This window comes from Eptatretus burgeri, chromosome 6, assembly GCF_056783735.1.
Source record: "Eptatretus burgeri isolate ZD-2024b chromosome 6, Ebu_testis_v1, whole genome shotgun sequence".
NCBI lineage: Eukaryota > Metazoa > Chordata > Myxini > Myxiniformes > Myxinidae > Eptatretus > Eptatretus burgeri.
The window spans coordinates 29,519,655-29,539,366 of NC_140966.1; the positions used below are offsets into that span (position 1 = coordinate 29,519,655).

At 47.3% G+C, this 19,712-nt stretch overlaps 1 protein-coding gene across 12 annotated transcripts in view; it reads left to right on the top strand.

The window, feature by feature from the left end:
* The first annotated feature begins 221 nt into the window (after window positions 1-221).
* LOC147024465 (SWI/SNF-related matrix-associated actin-dependent regulator of chromatin subfamily A member 4-like) overlaps window positions 222-19,712 on the top strand; it is a 174,058-nt gene continuing 154,567 nt past the window's right edge. For 2 of the 12 annotated variants that reach the window (XR_015059048.1, XM_085884416.1), the window contains exons 1-2: window positions 224-483; window positions 10,785-10,849. The gene's annotated coding sequence lies outside the window, so the exon portion shown is untranslated. Of the gene's footprint in view, window positions 484-10,784; window positions 10,850-15,537; window positions 15,734-17,428; window positions 17,607-19,712 lie in introns of all 12 variants that reach the window. The other 10 variants (XM_085884423.1, XM_085884418.1, XM_085884422.1 and 7 more) reach the window with 10 other exon arrangements.

The following is a 19,712-nucleotide window of genomic DNA, read 5'->3' on the forward strand; positions in this document are numbered from 1 at the left end:
TCGGGTCGGGTATCGGTGGATGAATCGGGTCGGGTATCGGTGGATGAATCGGGACGGGTATCGGTGAATCATCCTCGCTGGACACGTGCGAAAAGCAGGATGATGCGCCGTGACTCTGGAACCTTGTGATGGGCAGTTCGCTGACATTGCAAGCGAAGAGATAAACGACACCACCGTGAAAGGGACAGCGAATGAATGAATGAATGACGTTGTGAATGAATTTCGGAATGAATCGCGCATGCGCACAACGTTGTCTTTGTCCCGCAGTCGGTGTGGGCCCGCGCTGCTTTCTTGCCTCTTCCGGCTCGTCCGTTGCTCCGCGATCGGCACTCTGAGCGCGGCAGCGTCAACCTGCGGGCCCGAGAGGTGCGTCGTGTGGCGAAAACCCGTTTAAATCGGCCCCCAAGGTTCAGATCGGCCTCGGGTACCCCCTCCTCGGGCTGCTGGCTTCGCAAGCAGAACACCACAGGAGCCGTCTCGATCGTACGTCAGTGCGCGGGAAATCTCCCGCGGACGAGTTGTCTTTGTTGTTTACAGCAGGTTTTGGTTCGTTCGTATAATAATCACGTGATCGATGTTCCTCGTCGGCGCCGTATTTACGGAGTTTTCCTTGGTCGAAGGGTCACGTGCTCGCCCCTCAGCCAATCGCAGCGCGTGTTTTTGTGACTTTGCCGTTGTCCTCCCGTCTGCGACGTTTCCTTGTAAAACCTTACAATGTTCGGCTTTTCTTGTTTTGTATCGATTTGTTTTGAGGTTTTTATTTTTTTTTACAAGAGGATATGGAGCGAGCGATTTATTTATTTTAATTACTTTTCAATCCGAAGAATTTAAATTCATTCCACACCCGCCGGGGTTACGTCACACCCGAGCTCACTGTGTTCGTGTGTTGTGTGAACACGTTGTTCCCAATGAAGGAAGCGGGAGAAAGGGATGTTTAAATGAACATTTAATTCGATCTTTCATCGTTGAGGACAACTGGCTTACTGAGTTTATTGTGAAAGACCAATCGGTGTTTGGACACCACGTGATGTTGGTCTTTTGTTTGAACATTATTTCCTAAAAAAAACCTAATTTGTCACAGAGATGATAACTGATTGAACGAACGAACGACTTGGATAGGATAAAAACAAGAGGGTCTGTCATTGATTTGTGATGCAGATTCTAATTATAGTCCGTCGTGAGTGAGGTGTTGCCAGTCTACAATAGTCCGTCGTGAGTGAGGTGTTGCCAGTCTACAATAGTCCGTCGTGGGTGAGGTGTTGCCAGTCTACAATAGTCCGTCGTGGGTGAGGTGTTGCCAGTCTGCCACAGTCCGTCGTGGGTGAGGTGTTGCCAGTCTGCCATAGTCCGTCGTGGGTGAGGTGTTGCCAGTCTGCCACAGTCCGTCGTGAGTGAGGTGTTGCCAGTCTGCCACAGTCCGTCGTGGGTGAGGTGTTGCCAGTCTGCCATAGTACGTCGTGGGTGAGGTGTTGCCAGTCTACAATAGTCCGTCGTGGGTGAGGTGTTGCCAGTCTACAATAGTCCGTCGTGGGTGAGGTGTTGCCAGTCTACAATAGTCCGTCGTGGGTGAGGTGTTGCCAGTCTACAATAGTCCGTCGTGGGTGAGGTGTTGCCAGTCTGCCACAGTCCGTCGTGAGTGAGGTGTTGCCAGTCTGCCACAGTCCGTCGTGGGTGAGGTGTTGCCAGTCTGCCACAGTCCGTCGTGAGTGAGGTGTTGCCAGTCTGCCACAGTCCGTCGTGAGTGAGGTGTTGCCAGTCTACAATAGTCGGTCGTGAGTGAGGTGTTGCCAGTCTACAATAGTCCGTCGTGGGTGAGGTGTTGCCAGTCTACAATAGTCCGTCGTGGGTGAGGTGTTGCCAGTCTGCCACAGTCCGTCGTGAGTGAGGTGTTGCCAGTCTGCCACAGTCCGTCGTGGGTGAGGTGTTGCCAGTCTGCCATAGTCCGTCGTGGGTGAGGTGTTGCCAGTCTACAATAGTCCGTCGTGGGTGAGGTGTTGCCAGTCTGCCACAGTCCGTCGTGAGTGAGGTGTTGCCAGTCTGCCACAGTCCGTCGTGGGTGAGGTGTTGCCAGTCTGCCATAGTCCGTCGTGGGTGAGGTGTTGCCAGTCTGCCACAGTCCGTCGTGAGTGAGGTGTTGCCAGTCTGCCACAGTCCGTCGTGGGTGAGGTGTTGCCAGTCTGCCATAGTACGTCGTGGGTGAGGTGTTGCCAGTCTACAATAGTCCGTCGTGGGTGAGGTGTTGCCAGTCTACAATAGTCCGTCGTGGGTGAGGTGTTGCCAGTCTACAATAGTCCGTCGTGGGTGAGGTGTTGCCAGTCTGCCACAGTCCGTCGTGAGTGAGGTGTTGCCAGTCTGCCACAGTCCGTCGTGGGTGAGGTGTTGCCAGTCTGCCACAGTCCGTCGTGAGTGAGGTGTTGCCAGTCTGCCACAGTCCGTCGTGAGTGAGGTGTTGCCAGTCTACAATAGTCGGTCGTGAGTGAGGTGTTGCCAGTCTACAATAGTCCGTCGTGGGTGAGGTGTTGCCAGTCTACAATAGTCCGTCGTGGGTGAGGTGTTGCCAGTCTGCCACAGTCCGTCGTGAGTGAGGTGTTGCCAGTCTGCCACAGTCCGTCGTGGGTGAGGTGTTGCCAGTCTGCCATAGTCCGTCGTGGGTGAGGTGTTGCCAGTCTACAATAGTCCGTCGTGGGTGAGGTGTTGCCAGTCTGCCACAGTCCGTCGTGAGTGAGGTGTTGCCAGTCTGCCACAGTCCGTCGTGGGTGAGGTGTTGCCAGTCTGCCATAGTCCGTCGTGGGTGAGGTGTTGCCAGTCTGCCACAGTCCGTCGTGAGTGAGGTGTTGCCAGTCTGCCACAGTCCGTCGTGGGTGAGGTGTTGCCAGTCTGCCATAGTACGTCGTGGGTGAGGTGTTGCCAGTCTACAATAGTCCGTCGTGGGTGAGGTGTTGCCAGTCTACAATAGTCCGTCGTGGGTGAGGTGTTGCCAGTCTACAATAGTCCGTCGTGGGTGAGGTGTTGCCAGTCTGCCACAGTCCGTCGTGAGTGAGGTGTTGCCAGTCTGCCACAGTCCGTCGTGGGTGAGGTGTTGCCAGTCTGCCACAGTCCGTCGTGAGTGAGGTGTTGCCAGTCTGCCACAGTCCGTCGTGAGTGAGGTGTTGCCAGTCTACAATAGTCGGTCGTGAGTGAGGTGTTGCCAGTCTACAATAGTCCGTCGTGGGTGAGGTGTTGCCAGTCTACAATAGTCCGTCGTGGGTGAGGTGTTGCCAGTCTGCCACAGTCCGTCGTGAGTGAGGTGTTGCCAGTCTGCCACAGTCCGTCGTGGGTGAGGTGTTGCCAGTCTGCCATAGTCCGTCGTGGGTGAGGTGTTGCCAGTCTGCCACAGTCCGTCGTGACTGAGGTGTTGCCAGTCTGCCACAGTCCGTCGTGGGTGAGGTGTTGCCAGTCTGCCATAGTCCGTCGTGGGTGAGGTGTTGCCAGTCTACAATAGTCCGTCGTGGGTGAGGTGTTGCCAGTCTACAATAGTCCGTCGTGGGTGAGGTGTTGCCAGTCTACAATAGTCCGTCGTGGGTGAGGTGTTGCCAGTCTACAATAGTCCGTCGTGGGTGAGGTGTTGCCAGTCTACAATAGTCCGTCGTGGGTGAGGTGTTGCCAGTCTACAATAGTCCGTCGTGGGTGAGGTGTTGCCAGTCTGCCACAGTCCGTCGTGGGTGAGGTGTTGCCAGTCTGCCACAGTCCGTCGTGAGTGAGGTGTTGCCAGTCTGCCATAGTCCGTCGTGGGTGAGGTGTTGCCAGTCTGCCACAGTCCGTCGTGAGTGAGGTGTTGCCAGTCTGCCACAGTCCGTCGTGAGTGAGGTGTTGCCAGTCTGCCACAGTTCGTCGTGAGAGGTGTTGCCAGTCTGCCACAGTCCGTCGTGAGTGAGGTGTTGCCAGTCTGCCACAGTCCGTCGTGAGTGAGGTGTTGCCAGTTTGCCACAGTCCGTCGTGAGTGAGGTGTTGCCAGTCTGCCACAGTCCGTCGTGGGTGAGGTGTTGCCAGTCTGCCATAGTCCGTCGTGGGTGAAGTGTTGCCAGTCTACCACAGTCCGTCGTGGGTGAGGTGTTGCCAGTCTACAATAGTCCGTCGTGGATGAGGTGTTGCCAGTCTACAATAGTCCGTCGTGGGTGAGGTGTTGCCAGTCTACAATAGTCCGTCGTGGGTGAGGTGTTGCCAGTCTGCCACAGTCCGTCGTGAGTGAGGTGTTTCCAGTCTGCCACAGTCCGTCGTGGGTGAGGTGTTGCCAGTCTGCCATAGTCCGTCGTGGGTGAAATGTTGCCAGTCTACCACAGTCCGTCGTGGGTGAGGTGTTGCCAGTCTACAATAGTCCGTCGTGGGTGAGGTGTTGCCAGTCTGCCATAGTCCGTCGTGGGTGAGATGTTGCCAGTCTACCACAGTCCGTCGTGGGTGAGGTGTTGCCAGTCTACAATAGTCCGTCGTGGGTGAGGTGTTGCCAGTCTACAATAGTCCGTCGTGGTGAGGTGTTGCCAGTCTACAATAGTCCGTCGTGGGTGAGGTGTTGCCAGTCTACAATAGTCCGTCGTGGGTGAGGTGTTGCCAGTCTACAATAGTCCGTCGTGGGTGAGGTGTTGCCACTCTGCCACAGTCCGTCGTGGGTGAGGTGTTGCCAGTCTGCCACAGTCCGTCGTGAGTGAGGTGTTGCCAGTCTGCCATAGTCCGTCGTGGGTGAGGTGTTGCCAGTCTGCCACAGTCCGTCGTGAGTGAGGTGTTGCCAGTCTGCCACAGTCCGTCGTGAGTGAGGTGTTGCCAGTCTGCCACAGTCCGTCGTGAGTGAGGTGTTGCCAGTCTGCCACAGTCCGTCGTGAGTGAGGTGTTGCCAGTCTGCCACAGTCCGTCGTGAGTGAGGTGTTGCCAGTCTGCCACAGTCCGTCGTGAGTGAGGTGTTGCCAGTCTGCCACAGTCCGTCGTGAGTGAGGTGTTGCCAGTCTGCCACAGTCCGTCGTGAGTGAGGTGTTGCCAGTCTGCCACAGTCCGTCGTGAGTGAGGTGTTGCCAGTCTGCCACAGTCCGTCGTGGGTGAGGTGTTGCCAGTCTGCCATAGTCCGTCGTGGGTGAAGTGTTGCCAGTCTACCACAGTCCGTCGTGGGTGAGGTGTTGCCAGTCTGCCATAGTCCGTCGTGGGTGAAGTGTTGCCAGTCTACCACAGTCCGTCGTGGGTGAGGTGTTGCCAGTCTACCACAGTCCGTCGTGGGTGAGGTGTTGCCAGTCTACAATAGTCCGTCGTGGGTGAGGTGTTGCCAGTCTACAATAGTCCGTCGTGGGTGAGGTGTTGCCAGTCTACAATAGTCCGTCGTGGGTGAGGTGTTGCCAGTCTGCCACAGTCCGTCGTGGGTGAGGTGTTGCCAGTCTGCCACAGTCCGTCGTGAGTGAGGTGTTGCCAGTCTGCCACAGTCCGTCGTGAGTGAGGTGTTGCCAGTCTGCCACAGTCCGTCGTGAGTGAGGTGTTGCCAGTCTGCCACAGTCTGTCGTGAGTGAGGTGTTGCCAGTCTGCCACAGTCCGTCGTGAGTGAGGTGTTGCCAGTCTGCCACAGTCCGTCGTGAGTGAGGTGTTGCTAGTCTGCCAGAGTCTGTCGTGAGTGAGGTGTTGCCAGTCTGCCACAGTCCGTCGTGAGTGAGGTGTTGCCAGTCTGCCACAGTCTGTCGTGAGTGAGGTGTTGCCAGTCTGCCACAGTCCGTCGTGAGTGAGGTGTTGCCAGTCTGCCACAGTCCGTCGTGAGTGAGGTGTTGCCAGTCTACAATAGTCCGTCGTAGGTGAGGTGTTGCCAGTCTTCCATAGTCTGTCGTGGGAGAGGTGTTGCCAGTCTGCCACAGTCCGTCGTGGGTGGAGTTGGATTGTCGACTCGGCGGTTGGACTCTGTGGAGCTCATTATATCAGGAGTTTGTAATTTGTTCCGCATGCCGGCGATAACTCGCCTGCTCATTGTCAGACACCATCGGTTCTTTAACGTCCACCAGCAGTCGGTGAGGCCAAAACGTCCTGCCTGCCAAGCACCAAACTTGACAGTTTGTAATCGGGTTGTGAATCAAATCCAGACTCGATCATTCAAAGGTAAGTGTGCTACCTCTGCACCATGCTGTCAGAAGCATAAACGAACCTGTTCTGCAGTATCATGGGGGCTGACACGTTGGCCTCGAGGTACGCACACTCGCCTCTACGCTGTCTAACCTGGGTTCAAGTCCTGACCCAACTATTAACTGTCATCCCAATGTTTCACAGGCAGGGTGATTCATCATTGTGTGTCCCGTCCCTCGGATTGGCGTTAAACCGGCTTCCCATCTGCCTGAATTGATTGGTGGACGTTAAAGAGCCCACGGTGTTCTTCACAAAGAGTATGCGTGCTATCGCCAGCGCGATGAACAAATTACAAATTCCTGTCCTAACAATTGCTGAGAAGGCAATGGCAAATCACCCAGTATAACCCTTGCTCAGGGGAGAGAAAAAGGCAAAAATATATGTCATGAACATTGAGTCTTCAAATCCAGCCACAGATCTCTTTCGTTTCAGTATTTATTTATGGCTTATACATGTTGTTGAGTGGTGGTTTGAGTGTATTGGATGCTGAAACATGGTTGAGGAGTTGCAAGAGAGTGAGAAAATTGCTCTGCCTTGAATCCACTCGGTTACTTCAAACCTCGAAATCAAGCTCGGCGAGGCCTTGTGTGCCAAGCCTCGATGGAATGTCGCGTGTTGTCTGCTGAAGAAGGGCAAGTTAGCTCAGTTGGTGACTTCACCTCTGAGCATGGGATCAATGTCACGTTATTTCAATGGTAAACAAAACTGCCTTCCTGGTGCACAGCCTACGGGTCCTTCTGCATCACGTTATAACAGATAACGGAGCACGTCGTTATCCTTCTCGTGGGGGATGTGAAGCTTGCAGTCACGTGACCTGCTGTTTGGTTGTGAATGTTAAATATCCTTTCGGTTGCATCTCTTCAATTGCCCGGTGTTGGCTTAATGGTTGGGGTGGTGCACTTTGGATCCTAGGGTCCTGAGTTCAAATCCCTCTCAGCTGTTGAATTAATACCAGGTGGGGTTAACTCGACCTGTCATCCTTCCGAGGTCGGCAAAATGAATCCCAGCATGCTGGTATACTGTGTGGGAGTGGCGACCCTTCCAGGATTGTGCCCAATAGCCAAGGAGACTGCTTCAGTAGCAACAATGCTCTGCACAGAGTATGGTCCCAATCTCCTTCTCTTCTTCAATAAAATGCATTTGTGTTTTGATGAAATGGCTAAATTACCAGCCCTAAGGTTCGTTAATCGTGCAAAGTTAAGTAGATATTAAGTCAAAAGTAAAATGCGGTAAGGAAATAGAAAAGTAAACTGATCAATGGATCAAACTAATGGTTCAATTTTGGTGCAGGAAGGTCAGGTCAGGTATGGGAGTATGCGCCAGAGCAGCGCGTCGCTGCGTCCACTTTCCGCCGGTACTCCAGGGGCCTCCGTATGGCCATCCCCCAGGCAGATGCCTGTCCCATCCCCATCCCCATCTCCTTGAGATGCAGGAAGGAAGGTTCCACATGTCCTCCTGTGCCTACATATCCTTGCACACCACTAAATTCAAGGTGTGTGTGTGTGTGTGTGTGTGTGTGTGTGTGTGTGTGTGTGTGTGTGTGTGTGTGTGTGTGTGTGTGTGTGTGTGTGTGTGTGTGTGTGTGTGTGTGTTATACATGTATGTGGGAAAACTACATGCTCAGACGGAATGAAACTGAAGGTCTTCTGGTGAACTGTATCAGTGCTCTGCCATCTGAGCGATCTTGGCAACCCACTGGCTGGATACGCAATTCTCCCACATGTCGATGTCACTCTCTTTCCCTCGCTGCTTCTGGGGCACTCACTGCCGACCATAGGAGCAGCAAGGGCCTGTGCATGAGAGGGTCTTCCTCCTGTGGTGGGGAGACATTTCCATGCCCACTATTGTTCACCACAGGAGGTGTAGTAATATAATTATGCATGAACATTGAACAGGGCAGTGAGTGCCAAGGAAAAGCGTGGGCGGGTGGGGCAGGGGGCTGGAAGAGTGACATCTACATGTGGGAGAATTGCATATCCAGCCAGTGGGTTGCCAAGATTGCTCAGATGGCAGAACACTGGTACGGTTCACTCGAGGACCTTCAGTTGGATTCCTGGTCTGGCCATGTAATTTTCCGACATATATATACATATATATATATATATATTTTTTTTTATTTATTTTTATTTTTTTGCACTTTTGCATGGCCATGCTATTTTTGCAATATGTCTCTGACCGTGTTAAGAAAGGCAATTTTAAACAAGGCCCATCTTTCATGAACCTCAAGCCGATATTTTGATTGATCATATGAGAGTCCACATGCATCTCAGTCAAAAATTCTTTCATGATCTGATTTTTGTTTGAAATTATTTTACAAAAACTTTTTTTTGTGGGTGGGGGAGGAAGTGTGGGGAGGGATAAGTGTAAAATAATGATTAAAATTAATAAAATAACTGAACAAGTTGGCTGTTCACCACCTCAGGTCATCCACTACTCATACTCATGTTATTTTGTCCCCTTCACCCTGCTGATGCTATTTAACCCTGCTGTCCCCTTAACCCTGCTGACGTTATTTCGACCCAGCCACACCCTTTTCTTTTCAAGTTATTGTGCTGTTTCTTACCTGGTTTTCCCTTCCTCCTCATGTTTGAACTTGTATGTCGCTTTCACACCCCCTTGTCCTCCTCCTTTGTTCTGCATCACCCATTCTTCCTCCAATTGTCTGCAGTATCCCTGTACCCTGTTGTAGTGTTTCTTCCATTTTGACTGTATTCTATCTGTTCTTTGTTCTAGTTGAAGTTCTTCCAAGAGCCTCAACTTTGTATTAAATAAATAAATAGTGAATAGGATTTTGAAACTCACAAATTATTTTGTAAAATCATGTTCACCCTATGCATACCTGGAGTAGTTTTCAGACAACCCTCCCCCCCCCCCCCATCCCATTCCCCACCAGACTTTGAGAGGTGCATGCAGCATAGCAGGAGTCAAGATTGTCATGGTTCATGTTCTTTGTGGAGAAGGCAGTGCGTTGACTAGGTAGATGGCCTTGTAGTGAAGTAACCTGATACTACCCGAACCCACCGCACCCACTCATTCCTGCTGCACAGCCATGCCTCTCAATCCCCCAGCATTTAATGCAAATCGTTAACCGTTTCTCCTTGACTTGATGTACAATAATGTTCTTTTGCTGTTGATTGAACATAAAGTGAACCTTTTTAAAAATAATCCAGTAAAAATAATTTCCATCTCATAAATCAATATATCAACATTTTTGATAAACATCTTTTTCTTCTTTTTCCACCCTTTCCTTCACCTGGAATGTCCCTCGTTAGTGTTTATTTTTATTTTTTGGTTTTCATGCAAACCTCATGTTCCAACACCCCTCATTTATGCATGCAAATTGGCATGTCAGATGATGTTGCCCCATTGGCACTTTCCCTGAACAGTAAAAATCCATTTGTGCACACCATTAGAAAATGGCAACAACATTGTGAAAAGTGGAGAGAAGCCAATGGTGATCACTGGTCAAACATCAAACGGAGCTGCCAATCTGGATTTTGGGCTTGTTTGCCCTCATCAGGATGGCATCTACGTCCTCATCAGGATTATATCAATGCTTACCCTCGTAGATATCGATATCTAATCAATGATGACCATAGTCGTCTTTTAGTACCTTCCGGCCCTAAAGGTGAGCATAAGTCGCGGATTACGTCTTACACGGTAAAAACCGCATTATCCACAAAGAGAAAAAGCGTGTCTGCCACCCAGACCAGCAGCTCCACTTGATGTTTAACCAATGATCACCATAAATAATTTGTCTTTTGACATTAGTGGCCGGACTGAAACCTCCGGGTCAGAGGTCGCGTGGTGCAACTTGCGTCCATTGGAGATTCAGGGAGTGCTCGTCACGCTCCTTAAAGAGGGTTGGGTTAATGGGGGTGAAAAGATTGTGTGTCGGATTAGGGGTCGGATCTGATCTGAAATGGTGGTACACCACTACCTTAAGTTGTGGAGGAAAGAGTGAAATTGAACCTCCCCCAGAAGGCGGTTGCACACATGGGAGGAAAGAGCAACAAGAGTTGAGAGTGGTGCAGTAAGATTGGATTTTGTGAGTTTTAACAGATGGGGACGTTTGTGTTACATGTAATTAAATTTGCCATTCAACTCACCTGCCAGCTTTGAGTGCTCGGCTCACCTCGGTGCCAATGGAGGTATTGCATTACTATTTTCAAAGAGCTATGGCAAAGATGCCTGCTGATGCAGAAATATTTTAAATGATCGATATTATCACGATATTCTTTGTTGCAAATAACAGGTTGGGGTGGACACGGGCATGCCTTTGTGTGAGTGAGGTCGGACCTGCCACACACTTCCCATGTCGTACGAGTGCTCTCCCGTGTTTAAGCGTTTTGCCTCATGTAAAGTACGTGTGTGTACTGTTGCATCCGGGAGACAGTGTCGATCCAATTTAAATGGTACCTGCTAACGCGGAACTTGTTGCGGTTTGGGAAACGTATTTCAGCAAATTGTTTCTTGTTCCTGTTTAAAAGCTCTCGGAATGTCTGGTAAATCCATTGATTACCTTATAATGGTACTGGTGGTGGCGGTGGAAGTTTGTGGTCAGATTGATATAAACAGAGAGAAATGTCAACTGGCAAGGGGCAGCTTGCATTTGTTTTGTGAATTAATTATCTTTCTTTTTTTTGGTTTTTCTTTTCCTGAAGCTCCAGAAAAGAAGTTCAAAAGTTGGTGATTGTAGGGACGTCCTGGCGACCACTCTCCTCACAGGGTATGTCTAGGCCTTTCCATGTTTTTGCCTAACCAACATGGAGAGCTTTAAAAACAGCTGCAAGGACTGAGAATGTGGTCACAGTTATTCTTCGAGTGAAATGTAAATGGTAAATATGAGCCCGGATTTGTTTTTTTTTTCATTTTTGTGCTTAGGCTTTAGGTGATTTAACATTTCTTTGCAGTTAAATGCTTTCCTTTTTTGGGGGCTTGGGCCGAAGCAGGCTGCTGACCCGTGCCATGGCAGCAGATGGGCCGCAGGCAGACAAAGGGCCGGCTTGTCATCCTGGGGGGTTGTGAAGTAGAGGGTTCCTCGTCTCTTGTGACGCCCGTCATCCGAGCCATCTGCTCGTGATGCCATTGCCGTGGCGATGTTGCCTTTCAGATTGTGTTTCTTTTTGTTTTTTTACAGCTTTCATCGTAATCGTGTTTTTTTTTTGTTTTTTTTCAAATCCATTTTGTATATCAGAGTTGCTGAATGTTTGCATTTAGCAAAATCTTATCTTCTTGTACGGTTCACATACAAACAAATTTGCTTGGATGGAGCTTATCTTGGGCACCTCTGAGCTTGTGCACTGAATGTATCTTCTTGTTTATTGACAACTTTGGTGTGGACCAATTGTTTGTTTTTGTCACATCCATGCTGATAGACTGCTTGGGGTGGCCTGGTGAAATTTCCTGAACTATTATGACAATGATCGAGAAGTAGGACAGTGACAGATAACCAAGTGGTCTCGATGCACCCAAGAGGGCACGGTCGAATTCCGATTTCTCTGACTTTGCAAGTATCGTGCTCTGCACGACGTCTTTTTTTTTTTCCTGTTTGTTTATCGATTTATTTTCCTTTTCCCTCTGAACAGGTAGCTAATGGTATTTTGTGTAAATGATCAGCTATTGTAGTTTGGAAATGGATCATTACAAAGGACATTGTTGTTCGAATTGGCTTGCTCGTGTTCCATCTGAAACCATAGCTCATGTTGCGTCCATCGTACATGAATCCCATACGTCGTACATGCTTGTCCATTGTCCGCAAGTGTGGTGAGGCATCACCTTGGTCCTAAAATATCGTGTATATTTATCGTCACTACTTCTGAGGAAAGACGTCTTGCTGCCATAGAGAGGGTTCAGTGTCGAGTGACGAGATTTATTCCTCGGCTAGCTCGACTCGGCAATGAAGATCACCTCAAAGAGACGAGTTTGTACATTATAAAAGAGGTGAATGTGACATCCGATGGAGGTGTTTAAGATAACAATGGGTGCACTGAAAATGACGACACGTTTTTCAGGAGAATGGACAGTGACAGGGCCATGGGCTATAGCATGAGAGTGAAGAAGAAGATGGTAAGTCAAAAGTCTTTCCCCCAGAGTGTATTTATTAATGCATGGAATGGTCTCCTTGTATTGGGATAGTGGTAGTAGAAACAATAGATCGTTTAAAAGTGGAATTATATTTAGCATCGAAGTGTATTTAGACATTGGCAGGACGAGTTTGGTCCATCAGGTATGAATGGGTGATTTTAAATACTTGTGGAGTGATTGTGATGGTTGTGAGAGGTCTCCTCAAAAGGTGAATGTGCTGTCAGTATTGGTTCATCCCCCCCCCCCCACCACCATACGAACCTGTGCCCTCTCCCCAAACAAAAAGTCCTGGTTATGTCCCCGTACTTTGATGAATTTTGGTGAAGATCCGTATCCGGATACAAGAAATAGAATTAAAAAAAAAAATGTTTGAAGTAATTCTTCAACATTGAGAGATTGGGCCAAAAATGATGGAGCACGATATTTCAAAAAGTTGTGGACGAGGTATGGCAAACCTTGGTGGATGAGTTGGTTAGGTGACGAGAATAAGCCGATTCGATTTTGGTTCAGGTACGGATCCAGAGCCGGCCTATCGGTGGGAAACAAAGCATAAACTGTTCAGTGTTCAGTCTGGCAGAGGTATGCACTGTACTGAGTGCTGTTCTAGTTACCCTCGCCAGAGGATAGGTTATTGCAATCTGGGTCCGTTTGTTTGTCTGTCCGCACAGAATGTGCTCACGTATGTGGGAGGCTACAAACTTGACGTAGTGGTAGCCAGTAGTGCACGTTATGTTTTTTTTTTTTTTCAACCAAGTAGCTTGTATGTACAATTAGAATACGAGGACGTCTTTCAAGTATGGACGGTACAATTAGGATGCAAGTATCCTTACTATAATTCACGGATCGGTGTGTGTGTGTGTGTGTGTGTGTGTGTGTGTGTGTGTGTGTGTGTGTGTGTGTGTGTGTGTGTGTGTGTGTGTGTGTGTGTGTGTGTGTGTTGCGCTACTCCTCCTGCAGTTCTGGCCTGATTACATCCACACTTGCTACATCGGATCATCATGTCCCCAATTCATGCATCAGGGTGTTTTTATCTTTGACTGTAGTCTTGGAAGGGAGGGACGCAAATTATCTATGTAATTGTGTATCGTGTAACACTGCTCAAGATAGGAGAGGGGATTACAAGTCCCCACCCTTTACAGTATAGCATTCTTGTCCCCACGTTTTCCAGTGCAGTGAAGTGTTTTGAATTCCAGTATAGGCAGTAGGTATGTTTTGCTTCGTGCACATAACCCGGGTTATTTTTATTTAATTTTTGGGAGCAATTGAAGCAGCTGACAGTTGCCTATACATCACCCAAGTAAAGGTATGCGTCAGAAGGACATGTTGCACGCTTGGAGCAAGATCGCCTGTCGGGTGGGTACTCTGCGAGTGTCTATAAAATACTTGCTATAAGACCTCACAAAACAAGTCCGAGCGAGGATTTGCAAACTTTGATTGCTCGTTCTAGTTTTTTTGTTGTTTTCACTTGATTTCTTTTTTCTTCACCTTTTGCATCGTCTTTAATGAGCTGTAAGTGCATTGAAATTTTGAAACATGAAAATGTGAATCCAGCATTGGCATTGATGTTGGCTTACATCACTGTGGGTCAGCCTGTTTGACATTCCCGTTGGTGAATTGCTCTTGATGCTGAAGTCAAGTTTAAATCCTTTGTCGTTTTTCATGATACCCTTGTAATTTGAATAAATATAGAGGATGACTGTTTAGCATATTCCACAAATACAATGTTTGTGCTTCTTCCTGAACCATAAACGGCATGTTACATGACTTATGAAGCAGAGGATAATAACCAAGTCTGTTAAAGTTGGTACTTTATAATGGGAGATGTAATGCAGGCAGTACATTAATATTAACTAGCATCCGTTGAAGACAAAGTCTTCGATATCCCCCGCCATAGTAAATGAGGATTAACAAACTTGTATTCCCTAAGCGTGTGCAATATGTATGTGAAGTTTCCCCTTGATCTGACCAGCCGTTCTGGAGAAGATGTTTGAAGGTTTTACAGTAAATTCAATATGGCCGCCAAGCCATGTGACCTTTCAATTAGAAATTAACAAACTTCTGAAAGGATGTCTTGGGGAAAGTGTATGTGAAAATTTGCCTCAATCTGTCCAGCCGTTCTGGAGAAGAAGATTTAAAAAAAATATATTAATTTTCAATCCAAGATGGCTGACGAACCATGTGACATATGACATCATAAATTTACATTCTGCCTCCAATCCTCCAATGGAATACGTGTGTGAAGTTTCGTGTTAATCGGATGAGGTGTGTTTTTCTATCCAAGATGGCCGCCAAACCATGTGACTTGTGATGTCATAATTTTTACTATGTATGCAGACATGATGGAAGATGATAGTTGCAAATTTTTGCTTCGTTAGATTATGTGATTCCAGAGAAAACATTATTTAATATTTTTCTTGAATCCAACATGGCTGCCAAACCATGTGACCTATCAATTAGAAAATATCAAAAGGCACCAGTTCACCACTTGCTTGATATGTGTACCAAATTTCCTCAATATATATTGAGGGGATTTACCGGGCGTAGTGGCGTGCGCCTGTACTCCGGCTACTCTGAGGCTTTGGTTGGAGGATCGCTTGAGGACGGGAGCTCTGTGCTGGGCCGCGCTATGAGAGGGTGTAGGGCAGCCCGGAATCATGGCGAAACCCAATCCTTATCCCTGTGTCGTAAGAGGTGACCAGGATTGCGTCAGAAAGGGCATCCGGCGTAAAACCTGTGCCAAATGAGTATGCGGATCATAACAGATGATCCGCTGTGGCGACCCCTAACGGGAGCAGCCGAAAAAAGAACAACATCTTGAGTGGATTTGTAGTTAAGCTCCGGAAACGAAATGGACGGACGGACGGACGGAACCCATTTCTATATCCCCCGCCAACTTCGTTGGTTGGCGGGGGATAATAATACCATTCCTTTCTTGCCATAAAGGTGCATAGGGCTGCCGAGGCAGTTTCATTGGCAAGGGGAATAGTCCTGGACGGGTCGCCGCTCCGATGCAGGTTACACCGAAGCGTTATCACCCCAGTACACTGGTGCTCATTTCGCCGACCTCAGAAGGATTAAGTCAACCCCACCTGGAGTTAATTCAACGGTTGACAGGGGCTCAAACTCAAAACCCTAAGATTCCAAGCCAGCCATCTTAACTGCTAAGCCAAGACCAGACTTCTGCAGTATATTAGCATGGGACTTAATTAACTAGAATGGTCCTTTCTGTTTCCTTTGTAATATATGTTGTACATTATTACCTCCACCAAGGAAGGTGAAGGTAGTTATGTTTTCACCCCTTCCTGTCTTTGTTTGTTTTTTTGTGTCCAGGATATCTCGCAAAGTTGTGGACGGATCCAGAAGAAATTTTGTAGACAGGTTGGGTGTGTGACAAGTATGAACTGATTAGATTTTGGGGAAGATCCGGATCCGGATCCGACTACATCACTACGAGAATTCCTTGAGTGATTCTTCACCATTGAGAGATCGGGCCAAACACGATATGTAGCACGATATCTCAAAAACGGTATGTAGCACGATATCTCAATGATATGTAGCACGATATCTCAAAAATGATATGTAGCACGATATCTCAAAATGATATGTAGCACGATATCTCAAAAATGATATGTAGCGCGATATCTGAAAAAACGATATGTAGCATGATATCTCAAAAACGATATGAAGCACGATATCTCAAAAATGATATGCAGCACGATATCTCAAAAATGATATGCAGCACGATATCTCAAAAACTATATGCAGCACGATATCTCAAAAACTATATGCAGCACGATATCTCAAAAACGGTATGTAGCATGATATCTCAAAATGATATGTAGCATGATATTTCAAAAATGATATGCAGCACGATATCTCAAAAATGATATGTAGCACGATATTTCAAAAATGATATGTAGCACGCTATCTCAAAAATGATATGTAGCGCGATATCTCAAAAACGATATGTGGCACGATACCTCAAAAATGATATGTTGCGCGATATCTCGAAAATGATATGTCGCACGATATCTCAAAAATGATATGTTGCATGATGTCTCAAAAATGATATGTAGCACGATATCTCAAAAAGTATATGCAGCACGATATCTCAAAAATGATGTGTAGCACGATATCTCAAAAATGATGTTAAGCACGATATCTCAAAAATGATGTTAAGCACGATATCTCAAAAATGATGTTTAGCACGATATCTCAAAAATGATGTTTAGCACGATATCTCAAAAATGATGTTTAACACGATATCTCAAAAATGATATGTAGCGCGATATCTCAAAAACGATATGTAGCGCGAAATCTCAAAAATGTATTTGGCTCAATATGTTCTCGTGGATCAGGCATTACGGGGCGGAGGTATGCGCTCCACCGATTGTCCTAGTTTTACATTATGCTTTTGACCTTGGTGCAAACATGTTTGACATTCAAAGTTTACCTCGATGGTTAATTTAGAGCCACTGATTTTCCACTTAACATTTCCAAATTTTTTTTCGTGTTATCGATGGATAAACGAAGCATTTATTTGTTCATTCGCACTGGAAAAAAAAAATACAATTTCCTTCATCTCCGCACCTGGAATCCCCCACTGCATCTCTGTGCGGTGTATTTTGTCATCCGGGTGACACGAATGGGGGGATGATCAAATTAAAATGAAATTATAAACTGCAGCTGGGAAAAATGTGGAAGCCGGATCAATGGGATGTGGCACTTTAAACTAAGTTGTTCTTGATTATGATGTCCATGTATGCGAATGTGGCAGTATGTACATTGACATCGATGCACCAGGAGTTTTTTGTTTTGGATTATTTTTGGCAATCTCGTCTGTATTTAAATGAAAATAGTTTCTCCAAAGATGCATGCGTGTAAGCTTACATCTTGTTTTTGCCGGCGATTGTATTTTCAGGGAATATTTTCACTGAAATTTCAACAGTGGGGTGACTTTTCACTTTGACTCGGCTCTCCGGAGATTGTTAGATGGAATTTTATTCGGTATTTATTGTCAGCATTCAAGATCGAGATTGCAATTGACAGTTGGCATGAGCGGAACCTTGGCTGTGCACGTGCTCCGCGTTTTGTAGGTTTTGACGGTACCCCCTTGTGCATCACAAAATTGGACAGTTTAGTGAATATTTTATTTGTATTTCAACCTAATCTTGACTTTTTTGCCGTCATTTATGACATTCCATTTTTTTTTCCACATCAGATTCAGTTTTCCATTTCAAGTCACCGATTCCTTGAATCCCTTCCATTTTCTGCAGTCACGGAAAATCACTGGCTCGACGTTCCAGCACTGGGTTCCTGGCTTTCGAATCAACAAGGAAGTTTTAGCTTTGACGAATCACCTTCATGTGGATGACGAGTGTCTTCACTCGTGCCTTTAGGTATTTGAGGTTAATATGCATTAATATAACACTGAAAAAGTTGATAGTCTGAAATTCTATCCTGACATTTGTAAAAGAACCGGAGTACAGTAGTACCTCTCTTCGTACTCGGGATGCGTTCCTGGATTGAGTGCTCATTGAATACTGGATGTGCCTTAAAGGGGTCATTATACAATTGAGGCGCGAGGAGTGATGTAAGGGCCACATCGGCCATTTTGGAGTTAATGCCATATAGCACTATTTTAACCCTTCCCCGATCATCCGAGCCAATCATCATCATATCATTAAAAAATGTCGCTTACATCACTCCTCCTCGCCGGGCCTCAATTATTTATATGGAGATGCGTTCCCAACAGCGTTATTTATTACGCGTGAGCTGTATTTGAGAGCGTTGCGTGTGATGGACTCGGGGAATGCTGCCTGTGATGTATTTTCTTTTTTTTCTTTTTTTGTATCGTAAAAATTTTCTTCAGGCCAAATAACTCGTAAGAAAATAGCTTCTATCTAATGAAGTGGTGTTCTGCGGTGCAGCGAAGAGTGAGGTATTACTGTACAATAATATAAAGCTGTGGGTTCAGTTTGGCTATGTATGTTTACTTGTGTTGTGGTTTGTTGTTGTGCATTCATATTTCTGCATTTATGCATTCATCATTCATGTTTCCCTTTTCAGGAATGAGAAATTTCTGCATTTGTTGCGTTTTTTCAATGTCGGGAGTAATTTCTATGATTCATAAAATCGGCTGTGAATCTTACTAAAATGAGGTGTGCGAGTGCATGCACAGGCATCGTCACGCTTTATTCTAAAATAAAGGATTCCTGCTGTTGGCGGATAATAAAAATGTTTCCGTGAGAAAGCTAACGATCAATTAACTTGCTTGGAAATCTATGACTCGATTTACTTGGTTGGAAAGCTAATTATCAATTCACTTGGACCAAAAATTAGTGTTTAATTTTTAAAATGCCTGATTTAAATGCAAGTTTTTCTATGATGGAAGAAGAAGAAGCAGTATCTTTTATGACAGCTGGGACCCTTTAAAAAATATCCTGATGAACATGGAAGGAGCACAAAATTATATATTGTAATACTTCTTGAATATATATTGTTGCGAATTCGCGCTTGCCGGCGTGCGAACGGCCGCGTAACTCGAATCGCGGCACGTCGCCCACCGGACGGACAATTCTGTCGTGACCCTCTCGGAACAATGCCGGGAGCTAGTCACGGGTGGGGGTTTAACCCCACCACGACCGTGCCAATTGCCCACCCGCGCAGGATAGGGTTGCTCGCCAAATTCTAACTACCTCAGTACCTGCGCTAATGGTCGACCGGGCGATCGTACCTCGCCGCAGGTCGACTCTGGACATGAACCGCTTGGGCGGCCCGTTCCGTACTATCGGGATAACCGAGCGGTGTTATCGTCGACCTGGATGGTTCAGATTAATTACCGGGATCTTGCACCCGCTACAAACCCTTTACGTGAAACAGGATGGAGAGTCAATGGAGAAAAGGCAAAGCGAAACGGGCACAGTTCAACATGCAAGCACTTTATTACGCGACACATGGAAAGCACGTATATACAGCCATACACAAAAAGCAAATGCACATATAACAGCCAAAACAAATGTAACGATGCAGAGCTACGACTGAATATGCGTACACACGGCAACACTTAAACAGTTCTACTTTAGCCAGACTGGCGCCACCCACGGACATTCACACCAAAACCCCAAAGAAAAGAAAGAAAGAAGTCGCGACTTCCCTTTTGTGTCTGGTGAGTCCCTCTCCCGCGACCGTCAACGTGGTCGCGCCTGGCCCCTACCTCTCTCGCGGCCGGCGAACCCTCTCCGGCACTCCCCGTCCGGACGCACAGGTCCACCTCACAACGGGCGCTGCCGCGTCTCCCGTCCGTGGACTTTGTGACAGGGCCGCTCGCCAAGGCGCGGGCGCAGGACCTCTTCCCGAAGACCAACCAGACCACCAGCCACGACCACCAAGAAGAGGCGGAAGTGGAAGCGCGAAAGAGGAAGAGGCGAAAGAGGAAGCTCAAGCGCGCCCGTCCGTGTCCGTCTTTTATCACGCGGGGCTCCGCCCTTCGCCCCGACCCGTTC